The sequence below is a fragment of the Peromyscus eremicus genome, chromosome 16_21, assembly GCF_949786415.1.
Source record: "Peromyscus eremicus chromosome 16_21, PerEre_H2_v1, whole genome shotgun sequence".
Lineage (NCBI taxonomy): Eukaryota > Metazoa > Chordata > Mammalia > Rodentia > Cricetidae > Peromyscus > Peromyscus eremicus.
Genome location: NC_081432.1, coordinates 3,822,381 through 3,839,198, shown reverse-complemented (window position 1 = coordinate 3,839,198; position 16,818 = coordinate 3,822,381). Strand labels below are relative to the sequence as shown.

Sequence of the window (16,818 nt, the reverse complement as noted above, 5' to 3'; positions counted from 1 at the left end):
TTAGACCTGGCCCTCACATCAGTGGAGTAGGAGGCCAACAAGATTCAAAAATTACCACCCTGCCAGTCCACTGGAAAGACCTTGATGGCAACAAGGGAGCCATTCACCCTATAGTTTCTACAGTACTGAGATACCTCTGAGGCAGAGACATCCTGAGGGATATGGGTGCTGTTATAACTACTGATGATAGAGCTTTCTTTGATGACCTTCAGGTCTATGAAAAGACAGGTTTGGCAAACTGATCCTACACATGAGTCTCACCTCCAATTCTAAGGCCACTGTGCCTCAGAAATCCACCATGATTGAGCCCCCCAGCCCCATTCCATTGACATGGCTCTTGGATCAAGAAGTATGGGTGGAACAGTGGCCTATAATTGAACCCAAGCTGTCAATCCTAAAGGAATTAGTTGCAAAACAGCTAAAGATAGGGCACATAGAACTGACCACAAGGAAACATAATACCCCCATATTTGTTATTCCCAAGAGATTGGGACACTACCACCTCCTGCAGGATCTTTGTGCAGTTAATGATCAAATGGAAAAAATGGGCTCCACACAACTAGGCCTTCCCTACCCTAGTGCTATTCCTCCATCTTATTTTAGTTTTAGATATTAAGGATTGCTTTTAAAAACTCCCCTGGTGCCACAGGATTGAGACCACTTGGCCTTTGTAGTATGGGAACCTAATATGCACAAGCCACCAAGAGATGGACTGTTTTACCCCTAGGAATGAAGATAGCTCCATAATATGCCAATTATGTTTCTCGGGCCTTGGTAAATATTCCCACGGACGTCCTCTTAATCCATTACATGGATGATCTCCTTCTGGCACATCCAGATACAGTCTATCTGCAAAGGACTGCTGAAAGAGTGTTAAAAGATCTCTCATCATTACATCTGATGGTGACTCCAGATGAGGTCCAAATTATACCCCCCCTTTTACCTTTTTAGGCTTTTCCATTGCTAAGCAGGTCTGGCCCCTTTCCTTTAAATTGGAAGTGAAGGACTTGTACTCACTCTCAAAATTACAACAATTCTGTGGCACAGTTAATTGGCTTAAACCCTGTCTTCCCACCCCTGATCAAGAGAGGAGATACCTCTTTTCATTGTTGGAGGGCTCTACCTGCCCATCCATCAAGGTTAGGCTTACTCATGAGGCTAGTGATCTACTACAAAAGGTTTTGGCCATTCTAGCCTGCAATGCCACAACCCTCAGAAGCCCTTGTTGGCAATCACCCTCTGGACACCCAGGGGGTTTGGGGGAGTGTTATGGCAATCTGGGCCCCTATCATGGATGCATCAAGCACATTCTGATCTGCACAAAGTCATATTCTGATCTGTGCAAAGTTACCTCTCAGTTTGATCAATCCTTCCAACTTGGCCTTAAGACATGAATGCTGGCACAGAGAATATATGGACAAGAGCCAGATAAGCTTGTCTTCCCCCTTTTCTTTAAATAATGCCTAGTCCCTCTGGGTGAATCTTATCTTGTTCCAGAAAATGGTTGCAAGATTCACAAGAACTATTGACAATCATTTGCCAAAAAAACAATATCTTAGCTTCCAATAAAGATACAGCTCCATGCAGTTCCCTCCTCCACTCCCATTCCTATAGCTGGAAATTACAGAAACATGTCAGATGGAGAGGTAATCTTCATACACTTCATAGACCTAGAGGATATGGCATTAAATGTTTTAACAACTTAGAATTCCATTGATGTGAGACACAATTTCTCCTGGCAGCACCGATCTGATCCTGAGAGAATGTTGGGCTTCTGAGACATTTCCATTTGGAAGTTTGTTGTCTTCTTGGCACAAAATGGCCTACTGGGCAAAGAATTGCCCTTACCTCATCTGTTGACAGTATGAATTCTGTCATTTCTGGATGAGTGGGACATAAGAAAAAGTGACTTTTGAACTCTGCCAAGACAAGGTAAGATAGTCTTCCAAAATACCTGCTTCTGAAAATGGTCTGACAGGTTGATACTCTAGGCCTGTAGCCAATTTGAATGCACCAACAATACTGAGAAACTCCAGGTGACTGTCCAGGCTGCCAGCTGTCTCTGTCTACTCTCACAAGATTCCCAAAAGTTGCTTGCGTCCATCTCCTGTTTTCTCAGGTATAGTGTTCCTTCTCAGGTCTTTGATGGAGTTGAAGACTATAGTTATAGTTACAATCTTCCTGTATCTTAGCTAGAACATATTAAGTACCAGATTCAGGTTCTTCAGGATAGAACACTTTTTGGAATCATTTCTGTAGTGTGCCATTTACCTATGCTCCAGACTTCTCTGGATTTTAGTATGTGTCTCTTGTTTGATGTTATTCTTGTTGGTTGTAGTTCCATTTTTGTTCATGTTATTACCTTTTATTTTTTCTGGACAATACTTGATAATTATTCTTATTGTATATTTGCATTATATATATATATATGTCTTATTTGCATTAAGATTAGAATCTTCTTATTTAGACAAAAGGGGGAACTGTAGTGGTATTTGCTCCACCCATGACCTTGGGCCATATGCTGGTATGTGACCTCTAATAAGGATCTGGAGAAGGGACACAAGCCCCTTCTCCTGGCTCCTGGCTCTGAGGCGGATTCACTCCCAGTCAGATCAGAGGACAACTTCTACTGTCTACTCCATTCTGTAATTGTGAGTATATTTCCTCAATTTATATCTTAATAAATTCTGTTACCCATTTAATAGATTCATGTGGATTGATCATAATACATTCTGCATGCCACCCTGGTCTTTTCAGATTCCAATAAAAACAGATATGGTGTTTTTATCCAGCATCTTGGCTCCAAAAATGTTACATATGTTATCCCTCATCCTGGTTCTGTTCAATTGGGTGAGCTATTGGCCCTCCTCAAGGTTCTAGTGGAGTGCCATACTGAGCCCGTTAACTTTTTCTGACAGGCAGTACGGTGTAGAGGCAGTTCGTGTGCTGGCGTTTTCTCAAGTCAAAGACTCACTGACCTCCATTGCCAGCAGCATGCTGCTCATACAAGATATCCTAAATCAGAGGACTGAGCTTTGGTACCTGTCACATATTAGCTCTCACTCCAAATTACCTGGAGTGGTAAATTGGCTCAAGGAATGAGGTCACAGACACCTTCATATTAACAGCCAGTATGAATCTCCTAGAGCAAGCCAGGGCTCTTTACCAGCAGTTCCATCTGTCTCCACAGAATTTGCATAGACTTCTTCCAGAATTACCTGTTTTCCAATGTAAACATTTGCTCCAGGCATGTGCCACTTGTGCTCCTCTTGCCCCCTTAGGACCGCTTCAAGGTGCAAGGGTTAATCCCTGAGGCTTGTTGCCTAATGCTATCTGGCAGATGGATGTCATGCTTCATGCCCCACTTTGATAATCTTAAATATGTTCATGTGATAATAGATACCTGTTCCTCCTGTTTATGTCCCCAACCTTTCTAGGGACAAGGCCGTCAATGCTATCAAGGCCCTTAAGTTGACCATGGTAGTTATGGGGGTACCTTGGGCTCTTAAGACTGACAATGGCTCTGCCTATACCTCTCAATAATTCAGTGACTTTCTGGGGACCTGGAAGATTTCCCATACCACTGGCATCCCCTATAATCTGCAGGGACAAGCCATTGTGGAAAGGACAAACAGAGTTCTTGAGCTATTGGCTAGGACTATCTCAACAGAGGCTAGGAGAGATCCTCATCTGGCCTTAACAGAGGTCCTTTTCCATATAAATGTTTGCAGTTTTGATGACAAGGGGCTCAGCTTGGCCTACAAGCACTGGGTGTCTCTGCCAAGGAACATACCCCTGTCCCTGGTGAGATGGAAAAATCCTATCTCCCTCCAATGGCAGCCACCAGCCCCCTGCTGACCGTCGGCAAAAGTATGTTTGTGGTTTTCCTCAGACTGCCATGAAGTCAATATGGGTCCTGGTTATACATGTGCACCTGGCCAAAGATCAGCCTTCTTCCACCAAGGAGGAAATATCCCAGGATGGGTAATGTGTGTACTCCCCTTTCTTGCTCTCATTGCCCCTCTAAACAATTTGATTTATTAGAAGAAACTGGCACTTTAAATACATTGGTGAGACTCAATTGTGACCCTCACTTTTCCTCATTTTGTATGACACCTTTTGAGGTGAGGAATGTTAGTTTAGCATGCCAGGAGCTGGCTAAATATATTAAGGGGCCCATGGTCAACTAAGTTTCTATATTATTCATTACAGCTAACACATGAAAATTAAGTCACACAAGGGGAGAGGTTATGGTCTTTGACTCTTCATTTTTTGAAAAGGTTTGACATAAAAAGGCTATTTGATCCCTCTTGGATGCTCACATATGCCTTAATTGGTGGGGTGGTATTGTTAATCCTTATTCTCTTTAAATGTCTCCTGCAGCATATTCAACAGCAGTGTGCAGCAACTAAGGTGACTCTTCAAGTATTAATGGCTCTTAGGCATCCTTCTCACAGTCCTGCACAGGAGGTTATGCATGCCTGGTTATCTGAAATTCAAAAGGCTACTGCCTAGTCCCCCAACCCTGGCAGCTCTCCAGGAAGGGATGCTCTTTGAGGGCTGGTAGTCAATGATGGGTAAGAGCTTGTTTGGCAAGCCAACCTAAGACAGGCACAGTCCAGTTGCTGAGCTGTCCTGAGGCAGGGTCAACAAGGCCTGAGAAAAGAACTCTGGTTCCTGCTGAGCGCCCACATAATAAATGAAGGGTGGATATATAGATATATAGGAAGATAAGGCCTATGAGGCTGAGAGATGAGCCAACCTGGAGTCTGCCTGAGGGCCTAGCAACAGGCACTGTCAGAGGTCCTGATTGTGCACAGCCAGTGAGGGTTGATCATGCAACATCACCAGATCAGGATGCAGCCTGGGTGCTGGGGGGAGGGTATATAAGGCTCTCCCCATTGCCGAATAAATGAGTCTGCTCTTTGCCTTTTACCTGACTCCCAGTGTCTGTGCCAGTTGACTCTGTGCCTTCTCACCTCCTCCTCCGAGGGAGCTGTTAGGACCCAGCGACAATGACAGGGAGCATGGCAGCAGGCATGGTGCTGGAGGAGTAGCTGAGAGCTTATATCCTCATCTGCAAGTTGGAAGCAGAGAAAGCTAGCTGGGATGGAATGGGCTTTTGAACCCCAAAGCCCACCTCCAGTGGCACACCAACAAGCCAAACCTCCCAATCCTTCCCAAACAGTCCCACTAACTGGGCACCAAGCATTCCAGCATATGAGTTTATGGGGCCATTCTCATTCAAACCACCACATGATACAAACCTAATCTACAAACCTATTCTTTTTTGGTGCATATGTGTGTGAGGTGAGCACATGTTCACATGTACACAGACATGTGGGTACCTGTGGAGGCCAGAGAACTTTTGTGTCTTCCTCTGGTGCTGTCTTATGGGGTGTTCTTGTGTGTGTGCACATGTGCATGTCTGAGTATGTGTGTGCGCACATGTGCATGTCTGAGTGTGTGTGTGTGCACATGTGCATGTCTGAGTATGTGTGTGTGCACATGTGCATGTCTGAGTATGTGTGTGTGCACATGGAGGTCAGAGAAATGAGTCTTTCTCAATTGCTTCTCAACACTGAACCTGAAACCCATAAATTTCAGCTAGACTGACTAGCTAACAAGCTCCAGTAATCCACCTGCCCCTCCCCCAACCCCCTCACACCCCAGCATATGCCACCATACTTGACCCTTTTAAAAAAGTTTATAATTTAAAAAATGTGAATCTACAGCCCAAGTGCATAGATGCTCAAGGATGCTAACAGAGGGTGTTATATCCTGGAGCTGGAGTTACAGTTGTGGCCAACTGACATGAGCATTGGGAGCCACACTCTGGTCCTCTGGAAGCCCAACCACTGAGCCCTCCTCAAGCCTGGCTTTTTAATGTGCTAGAGACCCAAAAGGTCCTCATGTTTGTGTGGCAAGCACTTTGCCAAGTTTAGCCCCTAAAACTACTAAAACTATTGTCTTTTTAGAGATGGGATCTGGCTATATAGTCCAGGCTTGTTTTGAACTCTTGGCAATTTTTAGTGTGGGATCACAGATGTATGCCATCCGCTGCCAGTTTAAAAAAAAAGGTGGGGTGAACTATCCTTAAGAACCTTCACAGACTGATAGGAACAGACTTTGAAGGGACTGTGGAGTCAAACTGGGTTTGAATCTTATCAGCTAGGAAAGCCCAGAGAATAATGGGAAATGCCAGCTGAGGCTTTGACATGGGTGAGTTCTCCTTGGCTTGTGCAATCAGAAGTCCAGGACACAGCATTTCTGAACCGATATAGTAGCTCAAAGATGTCACCAGGGACTGTGATCTGTTTCCTGCTCCTGCGTATTTCTTGATGTCCTCATGGTCACAGGCGGTAGCTGTGACTCTGGTTATCAGACGGTTTCTCTATACAAAGGCCGATGAGAAGGGGAAAGAACGGAGAAGGCAGGGATGGCATTGCGTTTATTGTCTGAGAGCACTACTTACAGCAGGGTGGGTGGCAGGGCTCTAGCCAGAGTCAAGGACACACCTGGGGTGCAACAATGGCTTTAGTGAGTCTAGGCCTGAGGCAGAGGGTGTCCTCACCAATGGACACTACTGTTCTGTCAGTGATGGTGTCGTCACGGTGGCAGGGACAGGCCACTCATTTCAATCTACAAGGCTTAGGTCAGATTGACCTTCTTCCTTAGGGGTCAGGGTGCAGCGTGTGGCAGGGGAGAAAGGTCTGCTGCGCCTCTTCTGGCCTGGAGGGCTCATTGCAGTGAGTGAAATGTGGCCCGAAGCAAATGCCTCATTTCACTGTAGGGGAATCAGAACCAATTGATTGTGAGCAACTTTAATTCAATTTGGTGAACAAAAAGGAAAAATGTATTGCTCACAGCCACAGCACCAGTGGTTAATCTCAGCTTCATAACTCCATTCCCATGGTGGCTTAAATAATTCAGTGGAGTAAAGGTGACTAAATTATGTGCCCTCCCCGAGGTTACTCATAGAGAGTCCATGGCCATATCATTAGTCCCCTTGGCTTCCCAAGCAGTTGTCCTCAGAGGTCTGGGAGCTGGTTCAGGTTGGCGCCCAGATGGGCTCAAAGCAAACATGCCCAAACCCCTTGCACAAACACATGTACTTTTACATATATTCTGCACACTTGTGACTGACATCCTCTGGCACACACATGCATGCACGCGCACATCACATCCAGACTTGGAGGTGAGGAGACACTCCTCCCCCCAACACATCTTCAACATCTGGTCTCACCCTCCAGCTCATAACTATGGTGGCTTGAGAAGTTGCCTGGAACACCTCAGTATGCCCAGACTCAGTTTCCCCACGAATAACCTGGGCATCAAAGCCCCTGAAAGCCCCCAGGCAAGGACAGAGTGCTCTATGAGCAACAGCCTCCATGTTACTTGCTTCCTTCATGGCTCCTGAAATGTTTGTTCCTGGCCATAGGCGCCTGTCTTCTCCCAGAACTGTCCCTTTCTCAGGTCTAAGAAAGCTCTGCTCTCCGCAGCATGTCTGAGCAGCTCACTCCACCTCTGCCTGGGTTTCTTCCACTATAAACCTGGTCAAAGCAGTTGACTCATAGCTCGAGGATATGACACATGTGAAACCACACCTGGAGGAGCACGTGAGGTGAGGGGTCCGGGGTGGGCAGGACATCGAGAAGGTTGGCATTCTCTAGGGGACTCTATAGTGTTGCCAGGGCAGTGAAGCATCAGGCCAGACAATTACAGAGAGGGCAGGTGCCCGTGACAGGCACAGCCCAGAGGGACAGGCTGTAGCCTCAGGAGCAGACGGTGGAGGGGTCAGGTCAGGGCTGACTAGGTGGGGCTGGGTGTCTTGGGGCTCCTGACTTCCTCCAAGCCCCTCCTTCTGTCACGCCTACCCTGCCCTGGGACTGGCTCCTCCCCGTTGCTACTGCTGACAGTGACAGCGACCCAGCCACGAGTGGGGGAAGGGATAGTGCCCCAGCTGGTACCGCCTTGTTAATAAAGGCAGATTGCTGCTCAGCTCGTCCCTGGCACTCCTGACGGGACCATTAATATTCCAGGGAAGATTAAGTCCCATTCTGCTCCTGCCCTGCAACCTCTGGCACTTCCTGACAGATCTGATCGAACCAAGGTGCTGGAATGGGGGCAGGCTGCTGAGGGGACTCCTGGATGTTAGAGGGTCCTTCAGACTCCACCACAGAGTGTATGGGGCCGGGGAGGAAAGAAGAATGGAGGGGAGGAGAGAGGAAGGAGGAGGGAGAAGGGATGAGGGAAGATTAAACAGGGTGGGAGGAAGCTGGCTTTCTTTTTCTCCCCTGGCAGGTCCTTTAGAATCCTAGAGTCTGGTTCTGTCTGTCCTTTTATCTGGTGCACAGAACACAAGTGACCCACCTGCCATCACCAAGAGGTCTCCTGGCACAGGCAGAGAGGAGGAGGCAAGGTCAGGAGCCTGCGCCCTGGGAGCCTCCAGGGGCTGCCAGCAGGAGCCTTGGCCCCTGCCTGGTTCTCCCCAGGCAGTCTCTCTTTGCCTGAGTGGCCAGGGAAGGTGGCAGGGTCCTGAGGAAGAAAAGCATTGGCAACAGGGGGGCTAGTGGAGCCACAAGGTCTCATTTAAAGCCTCAGTAGACCCTAGGGTCCAACTGAGCATCTGCTCCTCACATGTGTTCATACAACATAGACTCCCATACACGCCGCACACCAGCATTCTCCAGTGCCCACCAGGGTGCCCAGGACTCACCTTGTCTTGGAGTGTGTGCGCCGGTCACTTCAGCTCTGCGGCTGGGCCTCTGGCTTATATTTGGAACTTCTGCGTGTGGATGAGGTCATCAGGAGCCTGGGGGCCCTTGGGAGTAGTTCTAGGATAGGGCCTGGTCACCAGAAAGACCTAGGTAGGACTAGAGGAGTGGGGCTTCCTGCCTCACACTGCGTGGTGATGGAGAGGGCTGGAAGATGAACTCTGTCACCAGTGGTGATGGCTACATAAAGAAGATCCAAAAATATTCTCAAATGATGGAGCCTTGGAGTTTGGGGTTGCTGAGGTGGAGGTGCTGGCGTGGGGACCCCTGAGAGGGCAAGGGAGCCTATGTTCCTCCCTACACCTGGTCCTGTGTGGCTGTGCCTGGGCTGCAGCCAGTCACGGCAGGACAAGTACTCCTGGACAGTCTATGCACAGCCCTGGTCAGAGTCCTGACTGGCTCTAGAGTCCAGTAGTGGCTTTTGCTGCTGCAGAGTCACGAGGCAGCCTTGACTCCAGTCTGATGAGCTGCCTGGCCCTTTCCCCTCACCAGCGCGCTCCTCAGAACCCCTTGTCGCAGGGAACCAGGCTCGCTTTTCATAGTCACAGAGGTTGAGACACTTACCCAGCATCCTCCAGGCAGTGTTCAGATGCAAGTTAGCCCCACCTGAGCTGATGCCTTGAACGGGTGGGCTCACATTTATGACCCACGAGGTCCTCATCCCTCACGTTCACCCCCACACACCGCACAGTGCAGATCTGTCGTCCCTCAGATCCAGCAGCCAACACACCGCACAGTGCAGATCTGTCGTCCCTCAGATCCAGTAGCCATTCTTTCCCCTTTGTGGGATCTCAAGCACTCACTCCAGTTGCTTCCGGTGCCTGCCAGGCTTCTTCCTGTTGACCCAGGACTGACCTCTTCCATCTGTGAAGTTCCCAGCTTAAATGCCAACTTCCCCTGAGAATGTAAAATGTGGGAGGGCTTTGGAAAACTGTGTGGTTGGGTTTTGTTATTTGTTTTGGCATTTGGGGGTTTTTTGTTTGTTTTTGGTATTACTGTTTTTGCTTTGTTTTTTGGTTGTTTTTGTTTTGTTTTGAAGGAGGGTCTTATGTAGTAGCCCAGGCTGACCTTTAAAACTGTTAAAGCATTTCATTTCTGGGCATTGATCCCAGAGAGGTGAGGATGCACGTCCCCACCCTGAGTGCTCATTGGACACCAGGTCATGCTCTAACTGTCCATCAGACATTGGGTACTTACCTCTTGTGCTGTTATACCCAATGTCACAAGGAAGCTGCTGCCTAGACCCATGCTCTCAGTTCTTGTGGGCATCCGCCAAGGGGTGGGATTGCTGGGGCCTGCAGCTGTTCGGATACCAAGGAGACCTCTTTCCCAGAGGCCATGTCTCATTCTCACCCGAGGAGCGGGCTTTAGACTCTTCTACTTCCTCACCAACCCTTCTAGAACTTTTGGAATTGCACCTTCCCCGTGTAAAGGGGCATCTTCTCTGGCTCCGACTTCACTCCCCCGGAGGCTAAGGATGCTTCACACCTGTTTATATTCTTACTGGCTGGCCATTCGGATGTGGGAGGAATTTCTACTCATATCATTTGTCTCTTGTCTTTTCTGAGTCATGAGTCCTTTATCAGATGGAGTCCGCTGGTAGACGTGTAATTTGCAGCTGGCAACACCTCTACCTCTCCTGCGCATTGTCTTCACGCTCATGAGTCTTTGAAGCCCACAGTTCGCTTGGTGTCTTTTCTTTGTTGCTCTAGCATTGAGCCATCCCGGCTGAGATTCCATCGTGGGAACCGAGGCTGTCAGTCAGCCTCCTGCCGCAGCAACAAATACCTGGTACAACCAAGTTATAGACAGTTGAATACGATGGTACAATCCTGTAATCCCTACACTCAGGAGGAGGGTAAGGAGTTCAAGGCTGGCCTGACTGTATAAGGAGGCTGGGCCCTCTGACTAGGTGGGTGCATTGCTTTTAGACTCTGTTGGGATGGACGGCTCACTGTGGTGGGAGCATGTGGTAGTGAGAAACCATTCCCCTTGTGGTCCAGAAGTGAAAAAGAAAGACTTGATTTGCACACTGCCCTGGAGGGGACCCCCCAGCAGCTCAAAGGACCACTTCTAGGTCCATATCTCAACATCTCCAGGACTAGCGGCAAGCTGGGGACCAAGCTTTTAACACATGGACCTTTGAGGAACCTTCCAGACCCGAATAGCAGACAACACACAGACTTCCCTTCATTTTCTAGTCTCAGCTCTTACGTCTGTCTTTGCTCCATCGCCTGCCTCTCTCTCCCCTCCGTTAATCAGTCCTGAGGACTGAACTCAGGGCCTCCCTCGGGTTTGCAAGCGCTCTGCTGCTGACTTGTTACACTTTGCTGTGTGATGTTACTGGTTGTCAGCCCCATCTCGTTTCCATTTTCAGGAAGTGAGACCAACACCTTCACTCTTCTTCCCGTCCGTCTGTGTCTTCCGATCCTCCTCCGGCAGGAGCTGCTCTCCAGCTGGGAAGTTAGGTCGCCAGTGTGTGGCAGCTAGAGCCTGGACTGTTCACTCACTGTGTGGCTTGGGACTGCTTTTTCTTAGGCTGGGCCTGTTTCCTCACGGGTAAGACAGCAAATTGGACGGACGGCCCCTGGGCCTCCACATAGTTCCCCAGCCACAGTGAGCTATCTTCTTGGAAAATCTTGGACAATAAATGTCCTTATTTCACCAGCTCCCCCCCACATACACACACACACACACACACACACACACACACACACACACACGTGCACACACATACACACAAATGCTCACACATTCATCCTTCATGCACACAGCTATGACTCATTCAGCCTCAAGTTCCTGATTCAGCCATTTAGCTCAGCAGCCCCAGACACTTGGACTTCATTCCCTGGCAAAAATCTCCAGAAGATATTTTGGGGACCAACATAGGGTTGCCAATGTTTTATTTTGTCAAATAGGACATTCAGAATAGCAAGTCCGACCACCTGTTACAAGGGCTGAGTCACAGGAGAAAGGACAATGAAGGACAGCTCCCCTACACCGAGGGAGAGTGGACAGCTTACTGTGCTCAGAACCGGCTCCTGCCTCTTTAGTTCTATAAAATGCAAATTCCATCAAAAGCAACTTCGGTGGGCCTCACAGGAGTGGGGGCCTTTTGAGGGGTGGGGAGCTGGCAGGCCCAGCACAGGGAAGGCCTTGTCTGGTCTCAGAGCCAGGTCTCAGCTTGCCTCACCTGGCAGGAACTGTGCCCCAGGTGGTAGCATCTCAGCAGCCTCCCCACCTCTGTGTTCCTCCAAACAGAAGTGGGGGGATCTAGTCTTCCCCCACCCCCACGCCAGCCTTGCAGCTGAGTCCTCTCATGCCTTCCAGCTGCTGTCATTTCCACCTTATATGTGAGCCCCAAGACTGTGAGAAACACTGGGCCCTCCTCAGATGTGTTCTCTCTCAAGGCTGTGAAGAATACTGGTTCTAAATCAAATGTGTTCCCCAAGGTTGTGAGAAACACTATGTCCATCTCAAATGTGTTCCCTCCCCAGGCTGTGAAAAATACTGGGTCCATCTTAAATGTGTGCCCTCAAGTCTGAGAAATAACTGTTCTCACAAAGTCTGTTTGGGTCACAGGACACTTGGCATTGGTGGCTCAGTCTGTCTGGACTGCCAAGAGCTGCATTTAAGCAGAGAAAGCCCACCCTGCTTCATTCCACCACCCATTCTCCCGAGCCTTGGCAAGCACGGAGCTGCTGTTCCTTTAAGAAGCACTCCTTTGCTACCAGAGGAAACCAATCAGAAAGCAGAGGGAGGAACTGCTCGGGAGTGTGACCACTAGCTGTTCCAATAAAGTAAGCACCTTCCAAGAACCAGAGCCTGCCCAGGCAAGCCTACTTAAAGGGACAGTGTTGTACTTGGGCCGCTGCAGTGGAGTGTTCCAAGGCCTGGAACTGACCAGTACCTTCAAATGGCTGCTGGTCTACAGAACATGGGAATTTGCTCCGAAAGATGAGTGATTTAGCTGACTAATTGGGCTTTTATTTGCATTTTAAATCATGCTCTTTTGCTAAACTAATGGACCCCCTATTTATAGATGACTCCAACACAAAGCGACTACTAATTACTACAATTAATATCACGTTAAGGGCTTGCCAGCCAGCTTCACGGCAACTTGTATCGCCTACTCATTTTCAATGAAGGCACACTGACGGGGGAATACTGGTTATTAAGAGTGGGCCCGAGGGTGTAATTACTGCTCACAAGGTCATTAAGCTGCTCCCCTGCAGGGCTGGCCCATGGTGCCTGGGGCTTGGGGGCTGGGATCTATGTCCTACCTGGAGGCCATAAGGACTCAGAGCTGCAGGCTGCCCACAGATGGTGAGCCTGACCCAAGCTGCTAGCAGAGGAGCAGATGAAGTTGGGGTGCTCAGTGGCAGGCTGAGGCAGATCCAGGCAAGGAGGCTGAGGCAGCTGAGGGGGCTGAAGGGGTGGTCCTTCCTTCAAAACAGCTGTTGTGGCAAAGACAAGGGAGCTGACAGGCCCCCGGCCTCCCTCGGGCAGCAGCAGCAGGTTGCGGCCTCCTCCGGGACAGGCCTGACGTCATAGTGCGTGCGGACTTTGCAAAGAGAATCTGAGACGGCATGGCTGTGGGGTGCACAAGACAGCAGAGCACAAGGCAGAGGGCCTTGATCCTGAGCCTGGAGGGTGGGTGGAGGGCGGGCTGGGGGACACCCTCTGCTCCTGGTCTCAGTTCCACAGAGCTCCTCACAGGGCACCAGCCCACTCCCTTCAGCAGCTCAGGGGTGCACCTCAAGGAGCACTGAAGAGCTAGAAAGTTGCCGGGAAGGCCTCAGAGTTCTAGGGGACGACTGGGTGGCTATGGGGCATGTGGACATGTGTTAGGTAGAAACTGAGGCCAAAGTTGTGGGAGGCAGATATTCACACCAGTCCAGTACAAGCCAAAGGCTGGCTCACTGCTCGCAGACAAATGGGTGGAGACACTAAGTACCAGAGATCTCAATAAACCCAGAAGTCCTGAGGAGAAAAGACCAAATCCATGACTGTCCAGTTAAAGCAAGCTGTAGTTTGGTGGGCATCCGGGACTGGCCAACAGGCTGCCTCCGCCTAAGTTGGGATTTGAGAGACCAGCCTTTGCTGACTTCTGGAGGGTCTTTTTTATAGGAGAGCTAAGGTGTTCACAGGGGTGAGAGAGCTGGCAGTTGTACATTGTTAGAAAAAGACAATGAAAGGGAGGAACAGGGTAAGGATGTATATCACGTGGATGGGGCTGAAGTTTAGTGTAGGCGGAAAAACGTGTTTTGTGCTTTACATCAATCTAAGAAACAAGAACTTATTCTTAATTACAAATAGAAACCTTAACTTGCAAGGACTTAAAACACAGGACGAAGAAGAACATACTCAACTACAAACAAACAATCGGTAAGGTGTATTGTTCCTGCTTCGGTCTCATTCTCTGTTAGGGGCTACACCGGAGCCGAGTCGAGCAGGGGAAAGGATGTCCAGACACTGGGCAAGGCCAGCAGTCACATGACAAGTCATTTGTGTGACAGGCGTAGAACTATCTTCCAAGTTGATCAGAGTTCGCAGTTCTGAAGAAGTCCCCTAGGCCTCCCCTCCTTTTCATCTTGTTTCGTTTTGTCCTAGGACAAAGTTCCTCTTGTTCTTCGCAAATTTGTTCAGTGAACTCACTGAGCAGGCAGGCTGCTTTGCAGCCGAGACTCGGAGAAAGCAGGGTTAAGACAAGAGGGAAGCCATTGCGACTCAGAAGCGGTCTGCACTGTGGCCTTCGGCGTCCTCGCCACGTCCCGCCTGTTTCCTGCTATTCTCCCCGCCATCCCTGCACCGACAGGCAGTCCCACTCTCACCTCCATTATCTGGGCCCTTGACATCCTTGCCCTCCCTAAATGGCCTCTAGCGGCTTTGCTTTCCATAGGCCTCCTACAGGACGTCAGCGCAGCAAGCAGGAGGCAGAGACGTATCTCTGTGTCAGGATAGATATGCCTGCAAACACCCCCCACCTCAAAAAAATATCCAATAGGACAAAAGTGGTACAAGACAAGTGTCTTCTTCCCTTGTAGCATAGGAAAATCCAGGGCTAGTCTCGGGGTGTCATGGACACATGATCCTTTACCATGTTCACTATATGACTTCCACCTCCTGCTCCAAGATGGCAGCCATCACTCTGTTTGCCTCCAGCTGGGGAGGACAGGGTGGAGGAACCTGAGGGCCAACCACTTGCCACGGCCTAGGTAGGCTCCCTACTCCTGGCAGCCCAGCCAGAAGTGCCAACTGCCTGGTAGGCTCAGCTCGAGTCTCCTTTTACCTGACAGGCACTGCCCCAGGCTCAGGGTGGCTTCCTTTGCTTCCAGGGCCAGCAGTGGTCCCAAGAAGGCAGCATGAGTTAGCAGGGCACCCTGGCAGGCCTTGGCCAGGGCAGCCAGGGGGCACTACAGAGGGCTTGCCTTGTTGCTACCACCGAGGGAAGGGCACTGTCCAGAGAAGTACGAAAAACTCCAACAACACCAGTGAAGCCTAGTCTTTGTGGGAGCCACAGTGATTAACACAAGGGTTCCTCACTTTGGCCCAGGAGTCAGGGGTGGGGGCAGGATAGGGTATGCATTATCCTACAGGTAGGACTTGGGTTCGGTTCTGAGCACTCAGAGAGACTGTGCTGGTCCAGCCTTTCTGCTTCTGTGCTTTTAATTTCCTTCAGGAGGTACTGAAACCAGGGGGTGAGGGGATTCATTATAGTCTTAGGAGCCGAGAAATGGGGGCGGTCCACAGAGTCTGTTCCCTACCAGCAGGGCAGGCACCACCTGACCATCTTGGAAGCTGGGATCTTTGGTCACCCACACAGGAATACATGACTGAGGACACCAAGGAGGAGCGATGGCCTTATCCAGAGGCTTGTTCTGTGGGTTGGAACAGCCACAGGGAGTCGTGGAGCCTCAGTGGAGAAGAGGAGGGACTGAGCAGTCAGGCATGTCAGATCCACAGAATGAGGCAAAGAGGAGCACAGGTGACCACCGAGGCCGGGGGTTTGCAGAAAGGTGGAATCAGGGTTGCACCAGGAGCTTGGAGCTGAGCGAGCAGCCCAGGGCAGAATGATAAAGTAATGGTCATCTATGTCCCGTGACACTGAACCCTAAAGGCATTGCTCACTTTTTATTGAGCACTTACTACGTAGCAGGCATCAGGTTCAGGATCTGTCCAAGTGTTAAAGGCAGGGAGCTCAGGCTGTCAGCATTAGAAGAGGGTACTACCTTCAAGAATTGGACCTGTGGGAGTGGCCACATGTGACTGGGGGTGCACCTCACAGGAGGGGTCAGGCTGATAGGTCTCTCCGCTTTCTGGCTACAGCTGTTACCTGGCTCACCCTACCATGTGGCTCCCCTACATTGTGCTGCCCTTCAGAGAGGCCCAAACCAATGAGACTGCCCAATCTTGAACTTCAACTTCCAGATTCATGAGCCAAAATAAACCTCTTTGCTTCCCAAGTCGACTGTGCCGGGCATTAGGTGTCAACAACACGGCTCCAATGCAGATGCCATCCATTTCACGGTGGAGCTGTGAGGCTGGAGGCATTGGGAGTCTGTCCCAGGCCTCAACCGCCAGCTGTGGGGATGCCAGTCACCCACGGATGTCACCTGTTCACGTGGCCTGCTCAGGAGTCAGAAACCCTGATAGAGCCCATGTAGGAAGTGCCACCGAAGGCAAAGGGGGGGCCTGGAAAGTGGGGGAGCTGAATAGCTCTGAGGGGGGCATTCCAGCTCTTAGAGCCAGGAAGAGCCATCCACCCTTCTGGGATTGTCCCAGACTCCCCAGGTGCCTTCTCCTCCTTCTAGAAGCCAAGCCCACTCTATCTTCAAGACTAGGATCCCCCGGGCCTCAGTGCACAGGGATAGTGAGCCCAGGGAGGGCACTAGGACTGGGGGTGACTGTGTCCTCAAGCACCCACGGTCCTGCTATCCCTTCTCCCTATAGATGCGATACCGAGCTATCTCCCTGCTTTGAGTCAGCAGGAGAAGCAGGGGACACCAGAGTCACACACCCATCTGCTTCTGTACCCAGC

General features: G+C 50.0%; 1 long non-coding RNA gene across 1 annotated transcript; it reads right to left on the bottom strand.

The window, feature by feature from the left end:
- Positions 1-3,981: 3,981 nt before the first annotated feature.
- Positions 3,982-9,495, bottom strand: LOC131926206 (uncharacterized). Its single transcript, XR_009383452.1, has 3 exons — positions 8,720-9,495; positions 6,302-6,394; positions 3,982-5,077 (listed from the first exon to the last, which is right to left on the bottom strand). It is a non-coding gene; the product is annotated as an uncharacterized LOC131926206 (long non-coding RNA).
- Positions 9,496-16,818: the final 7,323 nt, after the last annotated feature.